The sequence below is a fragment of the Pinus tabuliformis genome, chromosome J (assembly GCF_031772625.1).
Source record: "Pinus tabuliformis cultivar Carrire ecotype Pingquan chromosome J, CPIR1, whole genome shotgun sequence".
NCBI classification, from domain to species: Eukaryota; Viridiplantae; Streptophyta; class Pinopsida; order Pinales; family Pinaceae; genus Pinus; species Pinus tabuliformis.
Genome location: NC_142295.1, coordinates 1,268,143,194 through 1,268,168,975, shown reverse-complemented (window position 1 = coordinate 1,268,168,975; position 25,782 = coordinate 1,268,143,194). Strand labels below are relative to the sequence as shown.

Sequence of the window (25,782 nt, the reverse complement as noted above, 5' to 3'; positions counted from 1 at the left end):
AGATAGTAGGCTTCAGAACCTGAAAGATAGATCAGCCTTGGAGATTGGCTGTGTAAACAAATCTTTCCTTTAGTCCAAAATAGATAGACGGCCGTATAATCCAAATGGTCAGATCGGCCAGAAAGGGATAGAACGGAATTTCGAGGAGCAAAAAGGGATCGAAAGGTGGAATTTTTGGTCTATCCTATTTATTTTCCTCCAGTAAGCCCATCGGGAATTCCAATCTCTCTCGAAAAACGAAGTTGCAGAGAACGATGACGAAGAATCATTTGTACAAAGAACTCTCGGATGAAATTCATGTTCCAGAGTAACGTGGACTAAGGTTTTTTTTTATTCTTTCTTTTGCAAATTTCCAAAAATTTCATCTTGGGTTGTGATTTTTATTTATTTATTCGGGTATTTGAGTGAGTTTATGAATCGATGTTACGGATTTTCGTCGAACAAGGTTTTTCTCTTGTTTTGCAAATTTCCACAAATTTCCTCTTGGCGTTGTGATTTATTTTATAGTTCATGAATCCATGTTCCAGAGTCACGTGCTTTCCTGTGTATTTGACCTTGGTGTAATGACTGCGGCGCCTTTAGAAACATGGCACGCCGACGGCTGGGTACTAATCTTACAGGACTTATATCGAGGAATGAAAATCCCTCGTCTACGGAATGAAAATGTTATGTTGCTGGATGGGGCAGGCCGGTAAGGAGGGTTAAAATTATGTAACCGTGAGGTGCGAAATTCCATAGCCTCTGTGCGTTAGGCGCGGCTCGGCTGTCATAATAAGTGGAATTTCATCCTTTCGGGATTGGTTAGTGAGGTAAGTTGCTCCATGCTCTTTGCTCTGTCATAAATGGCTTCTGACCGGAGCTCTTCTTTTTGTTGTGTTTATGTAGATGCGTTTTTCTTTTGGTATGCAATTTTCTGAAAGTAGACAACTACAGTATTCAAATGAATGCATCTTTATTCTAAGTCCTGATTCAATGTTCATTATTAATAAAATTACAAAGAAATTTCACTCGCTAATTGTTTGACTCTTCGTTTTGCAGCAAATAGCAGATCAGTACGCCAAAAATAATCGCCTGTAGAAATAGGCTTTCTTTGAGACCTAGAATCAAGGTGCTTGATGTTTTTAACATCTCGGGCTAACAAAAGCGAGGCTGATTTGTCGTGGCCTAGTGGTGCCTGGCTTTTCTCCATGGGGGAGTACAAAATAAGGCACAAATTTTCAGTTGCATAACTTATCCGTCCAGGCTGCTTGGGACAAGGTTCCTAACCCTCCCAAGATCCAGCCGATTGGGATTGGCTAGTCGAGGTTAATCAAATTTTGGAAGAGTCAAACAGATCAGTTATCTCTCTTCATATTTTAGATGTGTTGATGGCATGAATTTTCACATTTGAAAGCAAAAATAAAGCTCTGTAGTTCAACATACCAGAAGTGCACAGGCTATGCAGCATAATCATATCCACTCGATGAGATGTTTATTAGATAAAATTGTTCTGCATTCATGCATTTTGCACCTTCCAAACCAGAGTACTCCATATGATCGTGCCCCATTGTTTTACAGCTGAATGATGCAGACTAGCCTGGCCATCAAAACAATAACAGGGTATATGGCAAGAATAAATAGTCTCATCTCAATTCAAGGAACAGCAAATTTCTGCAACATTGCCAGTGAGAATGACGCCGACTCGCCTTTCCCTCAAATGTTTCATATGGTGTTTCATATCGATGGAGAACTTGAGGATCCTAGCAGTGGCTTGTGCACTGATAATGTGGGAGATATGATCCTTGTAGGAGAAATACTCCACTCATCATCGATGATCGAGAAAGTGTTTTGATTGTTTCAGACAGTATGTTTCAATTTTATCTACGGCAGCTTATGACGTCTTCTCTATTTTGATATGCAATGTCAAATCTCGCTATTGTTTTGATGGCCAGTGGTAGTCCGCAACAATTTTTTACAATATGATGGACAATGTCGTCAGATAATTTGGAGGAACCTGTTCTGTATGGTCTCGAAAAGTGTGAATGCAAAACAATTTTTTCTAAAAGCTAACCCATTAGGTGAATGTGATGATCTTGCATAGCCTCTCCAACTTTTCTATTATGGATCATGTGAGTAATCCTATTTTTGATCTTCCGTGGAAAACAAAGAGAACATATCTTTGTCAGATTTTGTTTCTGATCCATGGAAGGTTGATTCGCCTGTGCTTCTCAGACCAGTTGTGTTTAACCATGGATTTCTGCGATAGTGCCAGCCAAACCAGATGGACAGTGAAGGAGACAAGATTCCTGTAGGAGATGCCATTACATCAAATACAACAGCCCAATATTCAACTGATCATTGTTGATGAAAACATTGTTTGATTGTTCAATGATGAAAACATTGTTTGATTGTTTGAACAGTATGATTCAATTTCATTTCCCATGATATTTGGTGTATTTATTTGTATGCTATCTTGTAATCGCAGGGGATTCTGTAGCATTGTGCAGAAGGTTTTATTTACACTTCTGAAGAGACAGAGAAGATGACTCAAGGGGTTGTGAGCGCGAAGATTCAAGTATGATCAGAAGATATAACAATTACCCAAGAAACATCCAAGTAGTTCCAATCATCAAAATTCATCCATCTCTACATCCCTCGGGGAAAAATGTTCCAGTGCCTAACACTTTTACTAATGTATGTCCATTATGCCTCTTATTTACGGAGGTAACCTCGGAATGATCAAATGACATGTTTTGGTTTGTTTTATGTTGCAGAGACGTTGTACGGGGCAACAACGTTGAATTTATTTCAGATTCGATGATGATTCGATTTTGCAATTCAGCCTCAATGATGAAGGTCAACCTAATGATCGATGTTTTGTTTTGCAGTTAGAAAGCTTCAGGAATAAGGTGCTTAGCGCAAAATCATCCTTGTTAAAGTAGGAATAAGGTGCTTAGTGCAAAATCATCCTTGTTAAAGTAGTTCCAGCATTTTCTAGACTGTTTCGATCCAGCATTTTCTAGACTGTTTCGATCTAGGAGAGGTGTATAATCCGAGTTTTGTTTTTGATTTTCCTCCTACAAAAGAGACTTAAGACTTCTGTAGTTAGAAATGTTTGCGATCTTTAATCAAACCATAAGAGGAAATAGGAAATAGTTGTCTGGCTTTATGTTTTTTTAATGTATTAGGGCTTTGAATGATTTATACTCTTATATGCAAGGTGGATAAAATGTGCTGAAGACCGTCACCAAAAGTCGTCAAAGATATGATAATTCAATCCAACTCTTTACAACAAACATTCTCTCCACAACCATAACAAGTGCATGCTTTTGATAACCCTTAATGCTTAATGCTAATTGTGTGATGTGTCACATAATTAATGAGTAGCTCAAAAGCACACCAACAAAGTGATTGAACAACTGAAAAAACATGTATTGTTATATGTACGCCAATGACTTATGCTATTATGCAATTTATGGGTCTGAGTAGGATTAGTCAAAGGTGCTCCAACATGTTATTGTGGTATTTGATAAATACATTAGTTTTATTGTGGTTTTTGATAAATACATTAGTTTGGCTTATGCTATTATGCAATTTATGGGTATTTGTTAATTTGATAAATACGCTAGTTTTATTGTGGTATTTGATAAATACATTAGTTTGGCTTATGCTATTTGATAAATACATTAGTTTGGCTTATGCTATTATGCAATTTATGGGTCTGAGTAGGATTAGTAAAAGGTGCTCCCAGATTAGTCATGCAAGTTATTTTATATCTCATATCCATTAGGATGGAGCCTTCCATTGTGGTATTTGATAAATACATTAATTTTTTTTTTATAGGACCAAACCCATGGTATTTGATAAATACATTAGTTCTTTATAGGACCAAACCAAACCATTGTGGTATTTGATAAATACATTAGTTTTTTATAGGACCAAACCCGTGGTATTTGATAAATACATTAGTTCTTTATAGGACCAAACCCAACCAATGCATATACAAATTCCACTCATAAAAGGAAGTAACGAGAAATAAAAGCCCTCTTAAAATGGCTTGTGCATTGATTATACATAACTTGTGCATTGATTATACATAAATTGCAAGAAATGACCTTAACAAGGTCTATTATTGACATGGGTAACAATAAACGTAAGCTTTTACATTTATGACAATGTTACACACTACTATAAAAAAAAATGTGAATAACACCATTATTTGCCTTAAAAAAACACACACACACTTATGTTCTCTGTCACTTTCACAATTATAACATTCAATCTCAATCTCAATCCCCAATCTATCTTTTTCATTTTCTATTGTCATATATAGGACATTTTAGAATCTTTTATGTTGTGTTCTAATCATATTTGATTTCTTGCATTAGATGCATTGATTGCAGTGTAAATGTTGTTTTCTAATCTTATTTGATTTATTACATTAGATGAATCTTTTATGTTTTTTCCACTGGAAAAATCGTAATCTTTCATTATGATTGAAAAATTACATGTTGTAGATGCTTTTCAGCATATGTTTTATTGGTCCTTTGCCATCTCTGCGGACATCTTTAAAAAATGTTGCCCAGTTTAACAAAAATAGGATGCATATAGTATCCATCACCACGCAGGCTGCTCAGCCACTGTCTGATATAAATAGAAACTATATATATGTCTGCTATCTACAATATTCCACATACACCATGTAGGGTGATGTCCTTTTTGTAGGTTTGTAGATATGAACAAGAAAATATAGTTTGTGTAAGAAATATCCAATATATAAGCCTTGCATATCCATCAAGTGAAAACCAAAAAAGACTCAAAATTGGGGGCTATCTGCCCTGTGGTAAATCTGATCATTGTAAGGCCTGTGATAGTAGCGGTACTCATTTGAGCCTCTATGCTCTTGAATCATCCACTCTCCTCGAGGAAGTACCGTGGCCTCCTTGGAAAGCCCGTCAGCACTACAATTATGTTCCCTGTAAATGTGTTGACATGAAATAGAATTAAACTGTGCTTTGAACAAGTTCACTTCATCCAGAATATTACTAAGTGTGTGTGAGTGACAGACAGTGATATTATTGAACCAATTTACTATGTTTTTTGAGTCACCATATATGTTTAAATCCATGCAATTATGACCCAAAGAAAAATGCAGCGAATGACGGAGTGTAATAAGCTCTGCATAATTATTCGCTCCCTCGCCAAGCCCCATCTTGACTTTGTAGAAATGCTGTTCATTAATATATAATATGAATCCACCACCACATCCATGGTGCCGAGCCACAAATATGATTCGATTCCGGGCCAACCATAGGTGCCAACAGATAAGTAAGGGAAGACATATTAGTTTTGTGCCATGGTGCAGATTGCACCAATTTTCCCAGGTACAACATATGTTATCACCCCTCCCATTTCCCAGATAAATGAATTGATGAAGAGATAATCTGCCAGAGATTGCTCAGAGTATCACATTGAAGGAATAAGTGCACTGTCGATTCAGAAGAATTCTTGCATAAGATGCACCAGTGAGGGCCATGGAAGGAGCGGTGTGATAGTGATTCTCCCGTGGGGAATTTGTTTTTGAGGATACACCAAAAGAGCAGTCTTTGGGGGCGATACAAGCTTCCAGATACTCTTCCACCATACTTTTGTCTGCTCCGGCTGTTTGTGTGAAATCAGGTTGAGGTATTCGGCCTTTGGGGTATAAATGCCATTCTCAGCAAGGCTCCAAACAAGTTCGTCTGGTCCTTCTTTAATCCTGATGTGTGATTCACTTAGTGCATTTATGTAATCTTGCCATTCCCGGTGCCACTGTGGAGGAAGATCAAGCTGTTGGGCAGATTTCCATCCCTGAGAGAATATGTTGGTATTCATTTGATTCGCTATGTGAGCCAATACCTTTATCTCATGTGTATTAAGGTGTTGGATGAGTTCTCTTGATAGTTGGAATCCACCTCCTCCCTAGTCCAGGGATCCAGTCCAATGCAAGCCTTTGATCCATCATTTATTCTCCAAGCGAGATTGTTTCTGATGCTAGGCAGGGAGTGTAGAAGAGCCTTCCAAACTGAAGATATACCTGATCTAGACCAACTTGGCATGTGAACCCAATCCATAATTTGGTGAGGCCAAATGTACTTGTAATATGAGACTGTAGTCCATAGATTCTGCCCGGTCAATAATGTCCAGCCCATTTTTGCAGCCAGGGCTTGTGCAAATAGGGCTAGGTCTTTTAGACCCCATCCTCCCCATTTTTTGGGCAAAGAAATCTTGTTCCAATTGACCCAGGCAAAAATATTTTTGTCTTGATGGCCATTCCAGAGATATCTGCTACAAAGTTGTTGCAGACGGGCCAGAATGTTCCTGGGAATCCATGCTAAAGCCATCCAGAAAACAGGGGTGGCCTCAAGAACAGATTTGATGAGCACTAATCTGCCTGCTCTGGATAAGTATCTATGACTCCAATTAGAAAGCCTTTTTTCCAACTTGGTGACAAGCCAGACCCAATCTGCTATTTTCTGGCTGAGAGGCTTTATCCAAAATCCCAAATATTTGAAATCCCTGTCAAGGGGGATGATACAATAAGGGAAGTGTTGCTGAGCAAGTTGAGACTCCTGGATGGAAGTGAGGGCTAAGGTAATGGTGGATTTCCCTTGATTAGCCTGCATGCTAGTAGCCTTCGAGAAGAGGGAGAGGATTTTGGAGAAAGTAAGAGAGTCTCGGATGCTCCCATCAAGGAAAATGAGAACATCATCCACAAAAAGGAGATGAGTGAGGAAGCAGGATTCAGTTATCTTGAGGCCACAAAGGCCGCCATCTCTTTTAGCTTTGGCTAGTAGTCTGCTAAGCCCATCCATAACAATCAGAAAGAGTAAGGGGGAGAGGGGGCAGCCTTGTCTGAGACCACGCTCAGCATGAAAGAAGTGGGAGGCAGATCCATTGATGAGCACACTGAAGGTAGGGGTGGTGATGCATGCCATAATCCAAGTAATGAAATCATGAGGAAAGCCCAGGTGAATAAGGAGCATCTTGATGTAGAGCCAACTGACTCAGTCAAAAGCTTTTGCCAGGTCGATCTTTAAGATGATTCCTTTTATGTGTTTAGTCCAGATCGAGTGGATGGCCTCATGGGCTGTGCCAATGGCTTCGTGGATCTGGCGATGCTCAAGGAAAGCGAACTGCTGGGGGGCGATATGGCGAGAAAGAATGGGCCGAAGACGATTCACAATGACCTTGGAAATAATTTTATACAGACAATTGCATAATTAGATGGGCCTAAAGTCATTGAAAGAGGAGGGGGAATCAGTTTTCGGAATAAGGGCAATGAATGTAGTATTGACAGCATTGTAAATGGATCCAGATATTCTACACTCTTCCACTACTTTTAATAGATCATTCCCTAGGAGTTCATAGAAGGCAAGATAGAATTCTATCGTCCACCCATCCGGGCCAGGACTTTTGTCCTTTTTGAACCACTTCAACATTCCTTCTAGTTCGCTAGCAGTAACAGGAGCGATTAGCTCCTCGGCCTTGTCATCATTCACAAAACGAGGGAAATGTCCAGCCACATTGATGATATCAGCCGGGTTTGACCCAGGAAGGTTTGTAAAGAGATTCTTGAAATAAGAGGTGCCAAGATGGGAGAGTTTGTTGAAGGTGTTCGCTACTCCCCCATCAGGTAGGGGTAAGTTCCATATTGTGTTGGAAACTTTTCTACCTTTAGCATAGTTCTGGAAGAATCTTGTGTTGTCATCTCCCGCTTGTAACCATATAGCTCTGCTTCTGAGACGCCAAGATTCCTCTCTCTCCTTCAGGATCCTTGCCTTTCGGTTTCCAGCTCGATTAGGTGAGCTTTGTCATCAACTGAAGTAAACCCCAGGTTGCGGTCATCGAGCATTGTACTCAATTCATCCTTGATTAGGGATAATTGTAGCTCCTCCCTCTGATTTTTCTCTTTGGCCCATTTGATGGATAGATGCTTGAGCTAGGACAGGTTATGGCAAAAACCCTTTGTTAAGGATTCATGTCTGTCAATATGGTTGGCTTTCCAATAATCCGAGACCAGGTTAATGTAACTGGGGTCCTGAAGCCAGACATGATTAAATTTGAATGGAGCTTTGGGTTTGGGATGGGGACCGAAGACTTCCAGATAAATGGGAGAGTGATCCGAGACACCCCCAGAATCCACCCATTGTTTGTAATGGTGCAACTGATTCATAAGGGGAACCTTTATCATAAAACGATCTAATCTTCTGGCAAGAGCAGCATCTCCCACCCTTTTGTTTCACCAAGTAGGGAGTGGCTTATTCATGGGGATATCCACCAAGTTGTGCTGTTCCAAAAGGTTTGTCATGAAGCCAGTAATAGAGTCCACTTGAGCTTGTGACCCCCATGATTCCCCAAATCCCATGGAGAAATTGAGATCTCCCCCAAGAATGATGTGATCAGGAGAAAAGATCGATAGATTTAACAGATGTTGCCAGAAGTTTTCTCTCTAATGGCAGGGACCATATATATTAATGATCCTCAGGTTTAGGCCGAGCTCTGCCTAGAAAAGATCTAAGCCGATAAATCCATGGCCTCCCCAGGATGCTAATACCTTGATGGTGCAGGGATTGTAACCAATGGCTAGGCCTCTTGATCGTCCCAAAGCATCCATGGTGAAAAAGTGCCATTCTGGAAGTAAGGAGACTAATGAGCAGGTGATGAGATCGGCCTCACCAAGGGTTTCTTGCAGCATGATGATATCAAAAGGCTCAACTTTAAATAGTCGACATAGGGCTAGTTTTTTGGAGGCACTAGCCATGCCTCTGCAATTGAATGAGAGACACTTCATGGGGGAACCCTGCCTGGGGTATTCAGTGCTCTAAGAACCTCTTCCAAAGTGAATTGTCTACCAGAGGCGACCTCTGCCCCAACCCTTTGAATGGCTTTGGATAGATAAGATTTTCTCCTATGGGATGTAAGTATGACCGAACCAGGTTGGGAAAGTCCCAAACTTGAGAATTGAGTCGGGTGACTATCAATGTGAGAACGAGATCGAAGGTTGTAATTGTGAGATGAAAGCCTCCCGTTAGATGAAGGGGAGGTGGAAATGGATGAAATAGAGGGCAAAGATGGAGTGGTGGTGGCAATGGAGGGTAAAGGAGGAGCCAGTGTACAATGAGCCACAAATGTATTAATGGTGGATGAATCAAGTGAAGAGCTGAAAGCAAATGAGGAAGGGCAAGAGGTCAAAGGAATACTCGAAGATTTTGCAGCCTCGGCTGCTGCATGAGCTCTTGTAAGAGGGGGCGATGGCGTTTTGTACTCTCCTTCAGCCGTCCTCGTGGTGTTGCTGACCAGTGGCTGTGGAACCGAACTAGGAGAGCGATTCTGAGCAGGTGCATCTGGCCCTATGGTTGTAGTAGGTGCCCTCAGAGGATCCTCTGGTTTTTTTGATAAGCGGGCATTCCTTAAAGATGTGCCCAACTCTGTGACATCTTCTACTTCTGAAGGGGACTCCTTCATAGTCTAGGATCTGCACCCAAGTGTATTTCGCCCATTGAAGAGTGATTTTCTCATCCAATCCTTCGCGAGTGTCCATATGGACCAGGATGCGAGCTAGGGTTTGGTTCTTCGATTGAACGAAAGTTCTATCGTGGTCCAGGTAAGTGTCGAGCGCATTTCCAATTCTAATGAAAACCTTCTCGCACCAATAATGCAGTGGAAGCCCTGGCAAACGAACCCATAGGGGTCCCGCCCCAATCTGCTCCCTCTCTGGGTCGAATAGGGAACTCCATCTCTTGAGGAGTATTGGAACCATCTCAATATGCCAATATCTAGCGAGGATCAGATCTGTGTAATTTGCTTTAGCAAAATGAAGAGCAAACCAACCCCTGTGCAATACCTGCACCTTAGGCAGTTCTTTAAGCATGCTTCCCCAAATCTCTCGGACCCATAAGGTGAGCCTGTTTGCTGAGTATGCTCTGCCTCGAACATGTCCAACTAGCATGGTACTAGCCATGTAAGCAACCTCCCCAATAGTAGTACTCTCGCCAAAACATATGGTGATGTCCTTTGAGGTAGCCTTCACACTTGGTCTTCCGTTTCCCAATTCGTGGCGCTGATGGATGGTCCGACAACGAATCTGGTGTGACCGAGCCCTCCTGAGGTAGATGAGCCGCTGATTTGACCTTCACTGCAGGAGTTTCAAAGCAACCCGATGGGGAGTTTGCAGAGATGGGAGGGTTTTGTCCATTGGATGCCGAGAGATCCTTAGGCGGAGCCAAGAATAGTGTCGAGCTAGATGGATGGAGGTGGTTAATTGGCGGATTTAGATCAAAAGAGGGCGATGGTGGAGTGATAGCAGAGAGAATGTGTAGAGTGCCTGGAGATAATGGAGGGCAATCGAGGGCGGGGGAATCAATGGAAAGAGACCCAAAGACCAGCGGAGCTGTACTGTGTCCAGGATAGGAAACCACCGACGCAGTGCTTGATGGAACAGAGACGGACGGGGGAGATGTGCCTGAAGCCGGCGAATATAGGTTAGGGTTTCCAAAAATGACGTGGTCGGGAAATGGTTCCTCGGAGTAATCAAGCTCCTCGACCTCCATGACATCGCCCACGCTGATAGCTGTTAACCGCGACAGATGGAGACATCTGCGGTTGTAACAGAGGAGAAATGGAGTACTGTCGGTCGTCCGGGTCCGGGTGCTTGTAGGAGGTGCGTCGTGCTGCAGTAAAACTAGGGTTTTTTACCCTAAATCCTTATGGTGTCTTCTAACCTCGCGCTTCATCCTTTTCAGCCCACTAGCTTTCTTCATCTTATATAGGCATAAACTAGCTTATTTTGAAGGGCCAGGAACAAACAATGAGGATGATGTTTTGCTTGAGAGGGGGGATATATAATACCCCTCAGTGAAAAGTAACTATTTTAATTTACTTCTACTGAAATGACTTGGCAGACTATAAGTTATATAGAAGGCCTAATATCAATCTTTAATGTTGTTTTCTAATCTTATTTGATTTATTGCTTGCATTGATTTCAGTGTAAATGTTGTTTTCTAATGTTGACGTAATTGGACGTATTATGGTACATTAATTTTAAAGTGTTTGGATTACTATTATGCATTGATTTCAGTGTAAGCATAAAAATTATTGACGATGTACATTGATTTTTGTCTTATAGTAATTCAACCTATTAATATTGGAGAGAAAGAGAAACATGGTATGATGTTTAATATAATATCTTGAGCTAAATATTTAAAATGGTTTATGATTTAACCTGTCCTTTTCATATAATTGATATGAAAAGACGATATGAAAAGACGCCAAAAGTAACAAGGGCGTAAATAAAAATTCTAGAAGAAAACAGTCTTCATTAATCACAATGATTCAACACTATTACAATAAAAATAGTAGAAGAAAATAGTCTTCATTAATCACAATGAAGACTATTTGTAATTCACTATATTCTTATTATTCACATTTTCTATCATTCAACAATATTACATTGTCACTTTACATTCAAATTTTTATTTCATCATTAAAGTTATTCACAATATTTATCATCTCAACAAACTAAGGTAACTAAGCAAATTTAAAATTAAAATGACCAGATTAATCTTAAGACATATTTAGCATATTTAAAATGATTATATTAATATTAGATGATTTTACATATTATTGATAAAATCAATCTTCTGTTTGTTAGATTTTCTTTGGCTGCACACGACTGAAACCAACCTAGATCCATCTTAACTCCAGATCTATCAAGCTTATCTCCAGATCTATCAAGCCGAGAGGGGATCAAATCTTTAGAGCTGCAAACCTTTCATCAAGTTTTGCACTCAAAAAAGAGGTTTGCACCTCAAGAGATTGCGCTTGATAGATCCGGAGTTAAGATGGATCTAGGCTAGCATATACCAATAGTATATGCTATGCTATTATAATAAGGGGTAGAGTATGTATGTCTTCGTAAATTTAGCAGTCAGTCAAACCTCTGCACATACCAATAGTATATGCTATGCTATTATAATAAGGGGTAGAGTATGTATGTCTTCGTAGATTTAGCAGTGAGTCAAACCTCTGCACAAACCACTGCGCGGAGGTGGGTCCTTTGTCCCATAAACAAAAAGGTGTTATAAACTTATACACCGAGGTGGATGTTTGGTGTCTTGCTTGGCTGCGCGGAGGTGGGTCCTTTGTCCCACAAACCACTGCGCAGAGGTGGGTCCTTTGTCCCATAAACGAAAAAGTGTAATACACCGAGGTGGATGTTTGGTGTTTTGCTTGGCTGTGACCTTGTGACCTTAAAATTAGATATTAATAATAATAATTACTAATAAAATATTTAAGTAAAAAATTATAAATATTTATTTAAAAAAATTCTATGGTTTTCTTCCCCAATTCTTTTCCCTGCCACCCGTGGATGTTAATGCTACTATATATTATGCCGACTTAGCCTCAACCTAGTTTTGGAAAAAAATAAAAACATATGAAATTTTTTTTTATGAATAACTGTCTTTATAACATAGTTGAATCGAGGAATGAAATTCCCTCGTCTATGGAATGAAAATGTGTTATGTTGATGGATGGGGTAGGTCGGCAAGCAGGGTTAAAATTATGTAACTGTGAGGTGCGATACTCCTCCATCTCTGCAGCAGTCTGGAATTTCATCCATTCGGGATTGGTTAGTGAGGTAAGTTGGTCCATGCTCTTTTTGCTCTGTCATAAATGGCTTCTGACTGGAGCTTTTCTTTTTGTTGTGTTTATGTAGATGTGTTTTTGTTTTGGGATGCAATTTTCTGCAAGTCGACAACTACCGTAATCAAATGATTGTATCTTTATTGTAAATCCTATTGAATATTTATTATAAATAAAATTACAAAGAAACTTCGCTAGCCAATTATTTGAGTCTTCGTTTTGCAGCAAATAGTAGATCAGTACACCAAAAAGAATCGCCTGTAGAAAATAGGCTTTCTTTGAGACCTAGAAGCAAATATACCAGACTCAAGGTGCTTCGTCTTTTTAGCATCTCGGGCTAACAAAAGCGAGGTTGATTTGTCATGGTCTAGTGGGGCCTGGCTTGTCTCCACGGGGGAGTAAATAATAAGGCATGATTTTTCAGTCGCATAACTTATCCGTCCAGGCTGATCGTGACAAGGTTCCTGACCCTCCCAAGATCAGCCTATCGGAGTTGGCTAGTCGAGGTTAATTAGTTTTTGGGAGAGTCAAACATATCAGTTATCTCTATTCATATTTTAGAGGTGTTGATGACACGAATTTTACCATTTGAAAGCAAAAATAAAGCTCTGCAGTTCCACAACAAAGAGGTGCACAGGCTATTCAGCATAATCATATCCACTCGATGAGATGTTTATAGGATAAAATTGCTGTGCTATCATGCTTTTTACACCTTCCAAACCAGAGTGCTCCACTGTTTTGTAGATGAGTGATTCAGACTAGCCTGGCCATCAAAACAATAACAGGGTATATGACAAGAGTAAATAGTCTCATCTCATTTCAAGGAGCAGCAAATTTCTGCAACATTGCCAGGGAGAATGAAGCAGACTCGCCTGTCCCTCAAATGTTTCATATGGATGGAGAACTTCGGGATCCTAACAGGGGCTTGTGGGTTGTGTGCACTGATAATGTGGGAGATATGATGCGTTTTAGGAGAAATACTTCACTCACCATTGATGATCGAAAAGTTGTTTGATTGTTTCAACAGTATATGTTTCAATTTTATGTACGGCAGCTTATGACATCTTCTCAATTTTGATTATGCAATGTCAAATCTCGCTATTGTTTTGATGGCCAGTGGTAGTCCACAACCTTTTTTACAATACGGTGGACAATGTCAGTCAGATACTTTGGAGGAACCTGTTCTGTGTGGTCTCGAAAAGTGTGCGTGCAGAACAATTTTCTCTGATAAATAATCCAATAGGTGAATGTGATAATCTGGCATAGCCTCTCCAATTTTTCTTTTATGGATCATGAGAGTAGTCCTAGTTTTGATGTCCTATGGAAAACAAAGAGAACATTCCTTTGTCAGATTTTGCTTTTGATAACATGGAAGATTGATCTGCCTGTGCATCTCAAACCAATTGTGTTTAACCATGGATTTTTGCGGTAGTGCCAGCCAAACCAGAAGGACAGTGAAGGAGACATGATTCTTGTAGGGGATGCCATGACATCAAGTACAACAGCTCAATATTCAACTGATCGTTGTTGATAAAAACATTGTTTGATTGTTTGAACTTTGAACAGTATGATTCAATTTCATGTCCCATGACATTTGATGTATTTATTTGTATGTTATGTTGTAATCGCAGGGCGTTCTATAGCATTGTGCAGATGGTTTTATTTGCACTTCTGAAGAGACAGAGAAGATGACTCAAGGGGCTATGAGTGCGAACATTCAAAGATGATCAGAAGATATAACAATTACCCAAGAACATCCCAGCAGTTCCAATCATCAAAATTCTTCCATCTCTTCCCCTCTTGGGGAAAAAAATTCCATTGTTTAACACTTTTATTAATGTATGTCCATTGTGGATCTTATTTACGGAGGTAACCTCGGAATGATCAAATGACATGTCTTGGTTTGCTCTATGTTGCAGAGACCTTGTACCGGGCAACGCCGTTGAATTTATTTCAGATTCTATGGTGCTGTCTCTATCAATTTGCAGTGTTTTGTTATAGCTTCAGCCTCAAAGGTGAATGTCAACTTGATGTTCAATGTTTTCTTTTGCAGTTAGAAAGCTTCAAGAACAAGGTGGTCGGTGCAAAATCATCTTTGTTAAAGTAGTTCCAATATTTTCTAGACTGTTTCAATCAATGAGAGGGCTAAGTCATCTGACACGGGGATTCAGGATTCGTAGGATTTTGGGATTCGAGTGTCGGATTCGGACATGTGGACCCCCTGGAACAGGACATGTAGGATTCGTTATATATATATATATATATATATATATATATATTAAAAATTAGATATTTCTTACACAAATTCTAATTAAGGATACAAATTCATTGATTGCAAACATAGATCTTCATCTATAGCATGCATAGTACATACAAAATTCAAATACATGTCAGTGGTCACATAAATCATGATTCATAATTCATAAATGAAAGACAACTTACAACTACAAGATAGTAAGATAAAGACCTTGACAACTGTAGTTTTCTCATTAAGTCATCAAATCAAAATGTGTTACATAGGTAGTGCTGGTGCAATGCCAATGGCAAATAGAAATAGAAAATATAAAACAACTACAGGTATACAAGCCTCAAGGCAATAGGTAGTCATCAATCCTCAGAGTCATCATTAGAATCAACATCAATGTCCTCATCATCATGGTCACCACTGCTCGCCTCTGCATCCTCCTCCTCCCTTATATCCATAGGCGCCTCTACATTTGCTGGTGTGGAGGATGACCCCTCTAAATCATCAAATCTAACAAGCTCTAGCACTGGATCATTGAGATCCATGTTGGCCAATGCCAATTCAACACTGCTGTCCAGACCCATATCATCGGGAAAGACATCCCACATCTTTGTCTTTCTCCTCAACCACTCTTCCCTTTGCCTGTAAATAAGACAAAGGTTGGTGTGCACATACACCATTGTCTCTGCCCTGGACTGCTCAAGCTTGCTCATCTTCACACTATACAAATTCCCATATGTGCTCCAATTCCTCTCACAACAAGAGGATGAAGTCACCTGAGAGAGGAGCTTCATGGCTAACTGCTGAAGAGGAGGGCTTGTTGCCCCATGATTTGCCCACCAAGAATAGGGCTTCTTAGCCCCCCTGTCTCTAATCACATCATATCTTGAAAATCGACCAGTGCCGGTGGAAAACTCTACAAAGGCATCCTCCACCTCATCAAGCAATGCTTCCTGAAAAACTTGCCTGAATGCATCTTTCCTCCCCTGTGAGATTTCACTATCCATGCGAGGAGGGAATCTGCAGGAAGGTCCACCATTCAGCCACTCATGGTTGTAGTATTTTGGGTTCAGTGAGTGAGCGAAACAATGTAAAGGTGTACAATTCTTGTCCCATCTGCTGACAAGAATATCTTGTATAGTATCATAGAAGGCCTCTAGTGATGTGTCATACTCGGGGCACTCACTCTGTAGAATAATGCTCCTCACAGACTCAATCATGGAATCCCATCCCTCATAAACCTCTCCTAGGATGGGTTTGTTTGTATCTGCAAATTGAAGCAAAGAAATGCTAGGGTCCAGGATTCGAATAATTAAATCTACCCTCCCACCAAGCATCATCTAGCACTGTGTCCTTCACTCTTTTAGAGGCTACCTGATTTGTCTTTCTCCAAAAAGACCAAAACTCAGAAATAACCATGGACCCAAGAGTGGTCTTGACCTCCCTCAACCTCTTCAACATCATGAATGAAGAGGCAAACCGTGTATCAGCAATCTTCAACAATGATAGATTGGTATACTCCTTGTAGATAGTGAGGGCATTTTTATGATTTTGCACAAAGTTACGGATATGTCGTGCATCCTCAATAATGTTACCAATCCAAAGCACATCAGAAGCAATGGATTTCAGTGCTAAGTTCAATGAATGGACAATACAAGGTGTCCAAAACACTTGTGGATATTTAGCTTCCACAATCATGCCAGCAGCCTTTCAAACAGGTGCATTATTTGTAATGATTTGCACATAAGAATCAACACCTACATCTTCAATAACTTTAATAAATAACTCACCAATAAATTGTGCATCCTTGTATTCTCCAAGTGTATCCACTGCTTTCAAGAAAACTGGACCATTCAAGGAAGACACCATGAAGTTGATGATTGAGTGTCGTGCTGGATCTGTCCATCCATAAGAAACAATGCTAACCCCAAATGTTGGCCATGATGCTACAATAGGCTCAAGCATTTTTTGCACCTCTTTTTTTGCCTTCGTCAACAATGTGGTTCTCAGCTTCTCTGACCTAGGGGCACATACCCTGATGGAGCCCCTTGAGCTTGGCACATCTCAATAAATAGAGGTGAGCATGCAACATTAAATGGTATGAAGTTTTGATAGAAGAAGAAGGCAATGGTGAGATCAAGCTCTTCTTGTCTCTCTTTTTGGAAAATCTTGTCCATTGGACCAAGTGCAATTGCTCTTCTTTTTGTCGCTTGTCCCCCAATAGAAGTAGAACTCTCAAATGGAAATTTTGTGGTGCCTTTCCTCTAAAACGGAAGGGGGTCTTCATTCTTGGTTTTTCTTGATTTTGCAGCCACATTTTCCATACCAACATTGGACTCCTTGTCCATATCTTTTCTCTTTTGTAAAGGAATAGCTTTACAAGCTCCAATTCCCTTCCCTTTGGTGCTTGTCCCATCCTCTTTTGTGACATATTTCCACAAGGGATATTTTTCAATGTTGTCTTTAGGTCCTCCTCTTCCCTCAACATTACTTGCAGCAGACTCTGATGATATTGGGGGAGGAGGGGCATCTCCAATGGAGACATTCTTCCCCTTCCTTTTCCCCCTAACTGTTGCCTTTGATTGAGCCATGAATACTGTAAAAAAAAATGAACAAAACATGCACAAATTTGTAAACAAAAAATCGTATACAAATTACTGTAATAGAATAAGAAATGCAAAAAAATGGAGCTGAAATGAACTTGGTGCTTGAATTTCCTTGCCAAACGCTCTACTCCCCTAGCTCCTTGCTCCAAACCCTTAGCTCCTTGTCCACAGCTCAAACTATGCAAATGAAATGAGAAACAACGTGAATGAATAAAGGAACAGCGTGCTTTTTAACCTGCAGAAGTCGTTTTTTGGGATACGAATCCCAGAATCAGGATTCAATGTGCCCGTACGGGATTCGTACGAATCCTGGACGGACACATCAAATCCTGATTCTGGGATTCGAATTCCCAGCAAATTGTATCTGATTCGCAGGATTCGGATTCGCCAGGGGGTTTCAACGAATCCGGTTACTTAGCGAGAGGGATATAATCCCAGTTTGTTTTTGATTTTCCTCCTATAAAAGAAACTTCTGTAATTAGAAATGTTTGCGATCTCTAATCAAATCGCTGGCGTCATGTTTTTTCAATGCACTAAGGCTTTGGATAATTTATACTCTTATATGCAAGGTGGGTAAAATGTGCTGAAAACAGTCACTGCCAATGTTGACTTGTGTGTCCTTGTGGACAATTTCCTTTTACAGACTTGTGAACCTTTACATTTATTATTAGTTCAAAGGCACTACAAAGGAAATTTTTTAGGCATGATATGATCAGGTTCTTGTCATGAAATCGGGACATGAGTTTGCTGCTTTTGCACATTAATTGGTAATCGGCTAGCTGTTGATTCTGTATTCAATTTAGCACATGGCTTTCTGTATCATGGAAATTGAATACTTTTGCTGTGGGACCAGGAAATGTACAAAGTTGGCTATATGGAATTAGTATGAAGAATATAGACAAACACCTACAAGGTAGCATCAACATCAAGAATTTGTAGTTGCATAGAGAAATCACATAAGCAACAGGAACATGCCCATAACCCAATATTGTGGAATGTAGAAAATTTTCATTCTAAAGTTGCAGAAGATGGGAGAACTGCAAAACATGCCCATAACCCAATATTGTGGAATTTAGAAATTTTGCATTGTAAAGTTGCAGGAGATGGGAGAACTGCTAAACCTATCTTTCTGAAAGAAGCCTATAACCTAGCATTGTGCAATTCAAATGCTCACAAGCACAGCACCCTGAATTGCAGAATACAATGACCTGCGTTAGGGAGTTGCATAACCAGAATCCACAGACAGGCATCACAGAATGCAACATTCTAAATTGCAGAATACAACACCCTTCAATAGGGATTTGCATTGCCAGTCAGCGATGGCCTTGAGAAGCTTGGAAATAAGCTTAACCAAGTCATTCACTATAGAAGGCAAATTGAAATTCCTCGCAGTTGTGATCTTGTCACCAATGTATATACTCATCCAATAGGGGATTAATTTTGGGTAGTCACTGAAACTTGAATTGTATTTAGAATATTGTGTGCATTATGCCTTGTAAAATCACTATAATCTAAAGAAGTATGATAGTATAACTGCTATATTTTTGTCTAATGACTCTTAAAAATGTTTCTGTAGATTTCTACCTGCATTTATGAAATAGCACAATAGGTACACTAGTGTCAGAGGTTTATTATGCATTAGTAAAATATGGAAGTGAAAAATAGAGGCAACATCCCACATCTTTTGGGCATTGAGCAATGAAGATGACAAGCAAATCCCTGCAAGGTAGCATCCACAACAAGAGCTCATAAGGCGATGAACATCCCTATAACCAGATATTGTAGAACTTAGAAGATTTGCTTTCTTAAGTTGCAGAATCCAGGAAAACTGCTACCTACATTTCTGAAAGCAGTAACCCTATAATCTAGCATCGCGCAATTCAAATGCTTACAAACAGAGATTGTGGAGATGGAAAGACCACAGAGGCATTGCAGAATATAACAGCCTGAATTGTAGAACACAACACTCTGCAATAGGGAGTGGTATAACCATTAAATGACGACCTTGAGAATCTTACAAAGGAGCTTAACCAATTTATTCATTATGGATAGTGAGTTGATATTCTTTGCAGTAGTAACAGACATATTGTGTAACTGGTGCACATGAATAATTCTATGTTCCACCAAGTTTCCAGGATGGGGGGGTGTGGAAGTGGGGGGAACTAAAAGGGAGATATGTGGGAGCATCCCTAAATTTTAAAGATCTTCAGGGAGGACAGGGGGACGTTGGGGTCCCTAGCATAGGGGTCCCCATCTCCAAAATTATAAAAAAAATAATAATGATAAAATCTCAACAATAACAATTCATCCCATGCAAATTCATCATTGTGCAAGCCAGTGGAAGCACTATAATGTTGCCAATCCTGAAATCTGTTTAGTCTGCTGAATTCTGAATGGGATATGAAATTCTACATTCTCCATATGATGTTTGATGAGGTTGGAATCACCCTCAAACATCTCGAAACAGTTTAAGACCGAGAGATAAAGGAGTGTCACATGAAAATTTTTACTTTACTTCAAGAATGTAATATTACTATAAATTACTAAAGTCACAGAGTCCTCAAAGCTCAATCTCCTATTTTTTTCATATCTTCATTTTATTGAACAAAAAATAGACTCAAAGCTCAATCTCCTATTTCTTTTTTCGTATCTTCATTTTATTGAACAAAAAATTTGATGCGAGGGGGTCTTGGGCATCCCTGTTCTAGGGGAGGGGCCACCAAACATCCCCTTTTTGGTAAAATGCTTCTCACACCAGGGAAATGTTGCCCCGAGTTTCCCCAAAAGGGGGATGTGGCGAAATGTTTTTCCAGGAACCCCCATCTCTAGAGTGTGTGGTAAATGTTGGGGGTGTGCTCTCCAATCTGGGGGATGCATCCCCATGTAACACTGGAATATTCAATAGGGGGATTAATTTGGGTAATGACTGAAACTTAAATTGTATTTAGGATATTGAATGCGTTGTGCCTTGACATTCACTATAATCTAAAGAAGTATGATATTGTTATTACTGCTATATGTTTGTCCAATGATTTTTTGAAATTGTCCATGTGGATTTCTACCTGCGTTTGTAAGCATAGCACAATAAATACGGTAGTGTTAAAAGTGTTAGTATGCATTAGTAAAATATGCAAGTGAAAAATAGAGGTAACAACATCCCACATCTATTTGGTGTCGAGCAATGAAGATACAAGCAAATACCTGCAAGGTAGCATCAACAACAGGAATTGGTAGCTTTGTAGAGAAATTGTATAGGCAACATGGACATCCCCTTAAGCCAATACTGCAGAATCTAGAGATCTACAATCTTATGTAGCAGAATATAGGGAAATTACAACCTATCTTTCTGAAAACAGTGAGAGCCTATAACCTAGCATTGTGGACTTCAAATGCTCACAAGCAGATATTGTGGAGATGGCAAATCCACAAAGCGGCATTGTACAACACAACACCTGGAATTTCAGAATACAACACGAGCAATAGGGAGTTGCATAAGCAGAAGTCACAAGGAAGTGTCACAGAATGCAACATTTTGAATTGCAGAATACCCCATCCTTGATAGAGAGTTGCATTATCAGTCAGCGATGACTTTGAGAAGCTTAACAAATTCATTCATTTGGGTGGTGATTGATATTCTTTGCAGTTATAACTGAGATCTTGTAACTGATGTACGTGATTCTCCAATAGGATAATTGATGAATCTTAAATTGTATTTAGGATATCTAGCGCATTGTGCCTTGTACAATCACTATAATCCAAAGAAGTACGATATTATTATACTATATGTTTGTTGAATGATTCCTGAAAAGTGCTCGTCTGTAGAATTCCACCTGCATTTGTGAATATACTGTAGATACACTATTGTCGAAAGTATTAGTTTACGTTAGGAAAATATGCAAGTGAAAACATAGAGGCAACAAAATTCTACATCTATTTAGTGTTGATTAAAAGATGCCAAGCGGTTCCCTGAAGGTAGTTTCCTTAGAGAAATTGCATAACCCAATGTTACAGAATTTAGAAGATTTGCAATCTCAAGTTGCAGAATATGGGATTACAGTAAACCTATCTTTCTGAAAGCAGTAAGCTATAGCCTTGCACTGTGCAACTCAACTGCTTATAAGTAGACATTGTGGAGATGACAAACTCACAAAGAGGCGTTGCGTAATACAGCACCCTGAACTTCAGAATACAACATCCTGTAATTGGGAGTTGCATAACCAGAAGCCACAAAGAGGTGTTGCAGAATATAACACCCTTTGATAGGGATTTGTATTATCAGTTAGTGATGACGTTGAGATGCTTGCAAATAAGATTTAACCAATTCATTCATTATGAAAATCCAATAGGAGGATCAATATGGGAAATGACTGAAACTTAAATTGTATTCAGGATGGAAAGTGCATTTTGCCTTGTGCAATCACTTTTAAATTATGATAACTGTTATAGATGCTTGTCCAATGAATCCTTTAAATTGGTTTGCCCATTGTGTCTTCTATAAACAATCTAATCTAAAGAAGTATGATATTATTATAACTCCTTTATGTTTATCTATAGATTTATAACTTCTATATGTTTATACGTTCTGCAATTGTGATCATCTCACAGTAGATACACCAGTGTCAAACCCTTAGTATGCATTAGTAACATATGCAAGCTAAACATAGATGGAATCTTCCACATCTTTTTGGTGTTGATGAAAAAGTAGAGGCAACACCCCACATGTCTCTGATAAGATGAAAATAAAGGAAACATCCGACAACCATCTGGTTTTAAGATGAAAATAGAGGCAACAACCCACATTTATTTGGTGACAGATCAAGGTTGAACCCAATTAAAATAGATGCCATCCCGTATTTAGAAAGGGTGAAGTGGAAGCTAAGCCAAAGGCAATCGAGGAGGGAGATTATTATTTTTTGAGAAGAAGACTGAAAAAGAAAATGGCAAAGGCAGTGTGGAGTGCCTCCATCAAATGTGAAATAGTGGATTGCAGTATAGTGCATCTGATGACATGCTTAAACAGCTATCATTTTTAGATAAAAAAGAAAATTACAAAAAGCTAGATTATTAGGAAGAAAATAATTTTTTGCATGAGGATGGCATAGATGTACAAAAAAATCACCTTTTAGAATCCATTAGGGAAACCATTTTGGGTCTCACTAGAAATATACATATAAAACAATGCATTGGGCATCGTTGAATCACATTAAAGTATAAAGAATATGATAATGTTGTGTAACTCTGTTTTTATTGATTATCTAAAAGTTGTGTACAAGTAGACTTCCGGTCTGAATTGTGCCACATTGCACGACCGATACTAGGAAGGTAACATTCCACTTCTATTTGTTGTCGTCAAAGGAACACTTGAAACCAAAGTTCGGATGGAGACAAACAAGTGAGCAATTAACCTTATTTGTAACCTGAGTTTGGTGAACAAAAGAAACAATGTGTTTGAAGAACCATCATCACGTGGTTAACACTAAATTGCAGTGTAGAAAAAAACATGAGAAGCTAGAATTGTAAGGAGTGAAAGAATAGATTGTTGCATAGAGAAAGGCATAAACCACTAGAACTATAGGTGAGTGGAGTTATGTGCTGAGAGATCATAGCATTAATGTCCTCGAGATTGTTCGAGTAATATAAGTATTGTACTATGAATATAGAATGGATGAGAGGTTGACCAATCAGTTGCTTTGTGTGTAGGGAAAAGAACTGTATTCTTTCGATTAAAGGCTTGGACTTCACAAGTTTCGGATTTATGGTGCAAGCTAGCAATGCACACAAGTCCTTGGATTATAGATTAATATATGGTTGATTGGTCACATTAAGTGAAATTAAAGTAATGGATCAAAGGTTAGTCTTTTTTGAACTACCAAGCATCAGTCAAGGCTCCTTCTAAAGTAGGAAAATACAAACTTTTGTAAATCAATTGTGTTTATCCTCGAAAACTTAAAATAAAAAAGGCCTATAAAAAATAGATCTTATGATTATCTTACTATTTTTTTAAGCAAAGTGTACGAGACTCTAGGAGAAGCATTTTAACACTTCTTTTTTATAATTAAGGCTGTTCTAATATGTGTCAAGGTGTGCTTCTTCAACAGGGGACATTTCGTTGGTGCTGGGGGCTATGGTTTTTGGTACATGTAGATGGTGCATCCCTCTCTCATGGTGGCAGGACTCAATGTTTTGTGCTCACGGATAGCGTTCTCTATCCCATCTTTTTCGGCCGTTTTATTTTGTATGTTTTCTGATATTTCTGGTTATCTGCCTTCATTAGCTGATTGGCATATGGTGTGCCATTATTTTGTATTTTGCGGTGGCTGAAGGATATCCTGTTTATCATATCAATTTGGTTGCTGATAGGTGATAAATGTAAACTTCGTTTCACTTGAATACAAATGTTGATTTTTCTTTCCTGGAAAAACTAAGGCTGTTCTAAATATGCTATATCTTTATAACTACATGTAGGATATGATTATTTCATTTATGTAAACACAATAAATAATGTGACATATAAATAGACATCTCGGGCACGTCACAGATAATGCACTCATATCCTTCAAACTCACTGGATTGTTTACTAAGTGGCGTCTTGTTGTGTTATATTTGCAAAGCCATTTTCCAGTGTTTGCTTGATCAATTTTGCTGAAACACAAATACCACATATTAGTCACTGTATCTTAACATAATCTGTCGATCCAATTATGTTTTCAATAACAATATTCATCACAATGATGAATATACATCTGAAATACCTAAAGATATTGGTTAGTGGACATTAAAGCAATGTGTTATGTTATAATAACTGATTTAACCTTATTTGAAATGAGATTTCAAGTATTTTGTTGGTGATATATTTTAAAATTGCCCATGGTAAGACGCACTATATTTTTCATTCTAAGAACTTGTGTTGTTTTACTTTAGTATTTGGCCATACTTGTCTTACACTGGAGGTAGGTAGGGTGGTTGAAGGTTTCATTATATTTCAAAGCAAGACTTTCACTCATGCAAGTTGTCAGATCATGGACGTGTAGGGAGGGTGAAGATTTGCTTGTATTTCAAAGCAAGACTTTACACTCATGCAAGTGGGGAGATCATAGAATTATCCAGACATGTAAAAGCGAAGATTTATAAACTGAATCTTAAAACAAAGTCATTGAACTTGCAATGGATGCAGCCCATGTCCTCCGTGTTTGCCCAATAATGTTGCTGGATAGTCTTGAAGTTGTGCGGAAGACATCACAATATTATTATTATTGCTGCTTGATGAGGTCTACTGTTTAATACATATAATTGGTAATCAACACATGCCAAAGTGAGTTGTGAAATCGTAATGTATTTTTATGCCTTGGTGGTAAGGACTAGAGCAATCTTTGCTACAACATAACTAAATTTGGAGAAAATAAAGTGTTATATTGTACTGCGTAATTCATTAAATAATAAACCCAGCAATGCTCATCAAGGCAAGGATAGCGAATTGATAAGCTTTGTAATCACCTCTTGAACGATTGTACTTATTATTATTTTGAATTAATTTTCATAAGCCTTCTTTTTGTTTGTCAAGTTGTTTGAGTTTGAATTTAGGCTTAACCCGTGGCTTATGAAACTGTGAGCCAGGGGCATCGAAGCTATACATATTGACATGAGTACAATAAGAATTATGAAAAGAAGGTTTATGAAAATTCTCCTTTTGTTGCTGATTTGAAGACAACAAAGTCTATGTATGATAAGTTGGTAAAGTTGTATTCTACAAGTATATTAGGTCAAAATGTTTCCTTGAGAGATCAACGATATAGAATAAGGAAATCCAAGGATGAAGACAAGACCACCTATTTGATGAAGATCTCTCAAATAAGGGATCAATTAAAAGGGCTTGGGGACACTGTTTCTGAATTTGAAGACAACAAAGTCTATGTATGATAAGTTGGTAAAGTTGTATTCTACAAGTACATTAGGTCAAAATGTTTCCTTGAGAGATCAACGATATAGAATAGGGAAATCCAAGGATGAAGACATGACCACCTATTCGATGAAGATCTCTCAAATAAGGGATCAATTAAAAGGGCTTGGGGAGACTGTTTCTGATTTTGAAATGACTGTGTTTGTGTTGACTGCTTTGCCTCTTGATTGGAGTAGTTTTGCAACTAGCATCTACTCAATGAAACATGCTACACCCTTTGATGAATTGTGGGCTCAATGTATTTTGGAAGAATTTAGGATCAAGGCAAAGGATAATACTGAATCAAATGAAATATCTCAAGCCTTCATTGC

General features: G+C 38.9%; 1 long non-coding RNA gene across 15 annotated transcripts; it reads left to right on the top strand.

Annotated features, from left to right (window-relative positions):
* The first annotated feature begins 329 nt into the window (after nt 1-329).
* On the top strand, nt 330-23,965 carry LOC149231876 (uncharacterized). 15 transcript variants are annotated; one of them, XR_016248086.1, is made up of 6 exons: nt 330-809; nt 1,039-1,257; nt 2,465-2,928; nt 14,295-14,678; nt 23,215-23,364; nt 23,613-23,965. It is a non-coding gene; the product is annotated as an uncharacterized LOC149231876 (long non-coding RNA). The 15 variants fall into 15 exon arrangements; XR_016248093.1 differs by lacking the exons at nt 14,295-14,678; nt 23,215-23,364 and adding an exon at nt 3,200-3,300 and having other exon boundaries at nt 2,465-2,703; nt 2,868-2,928; nt 23,613-23,964; XR_016248094.1 differs by lacking the exon at nt 23,613-23,965 and having other exon boundaries at nt 2,465-2,673; nt 2,868-2,928; nt 23,215-23,605.
* The last annotated feature ends 1,817 nt before the right edge of the window (nt 23,966-25,782 follow it).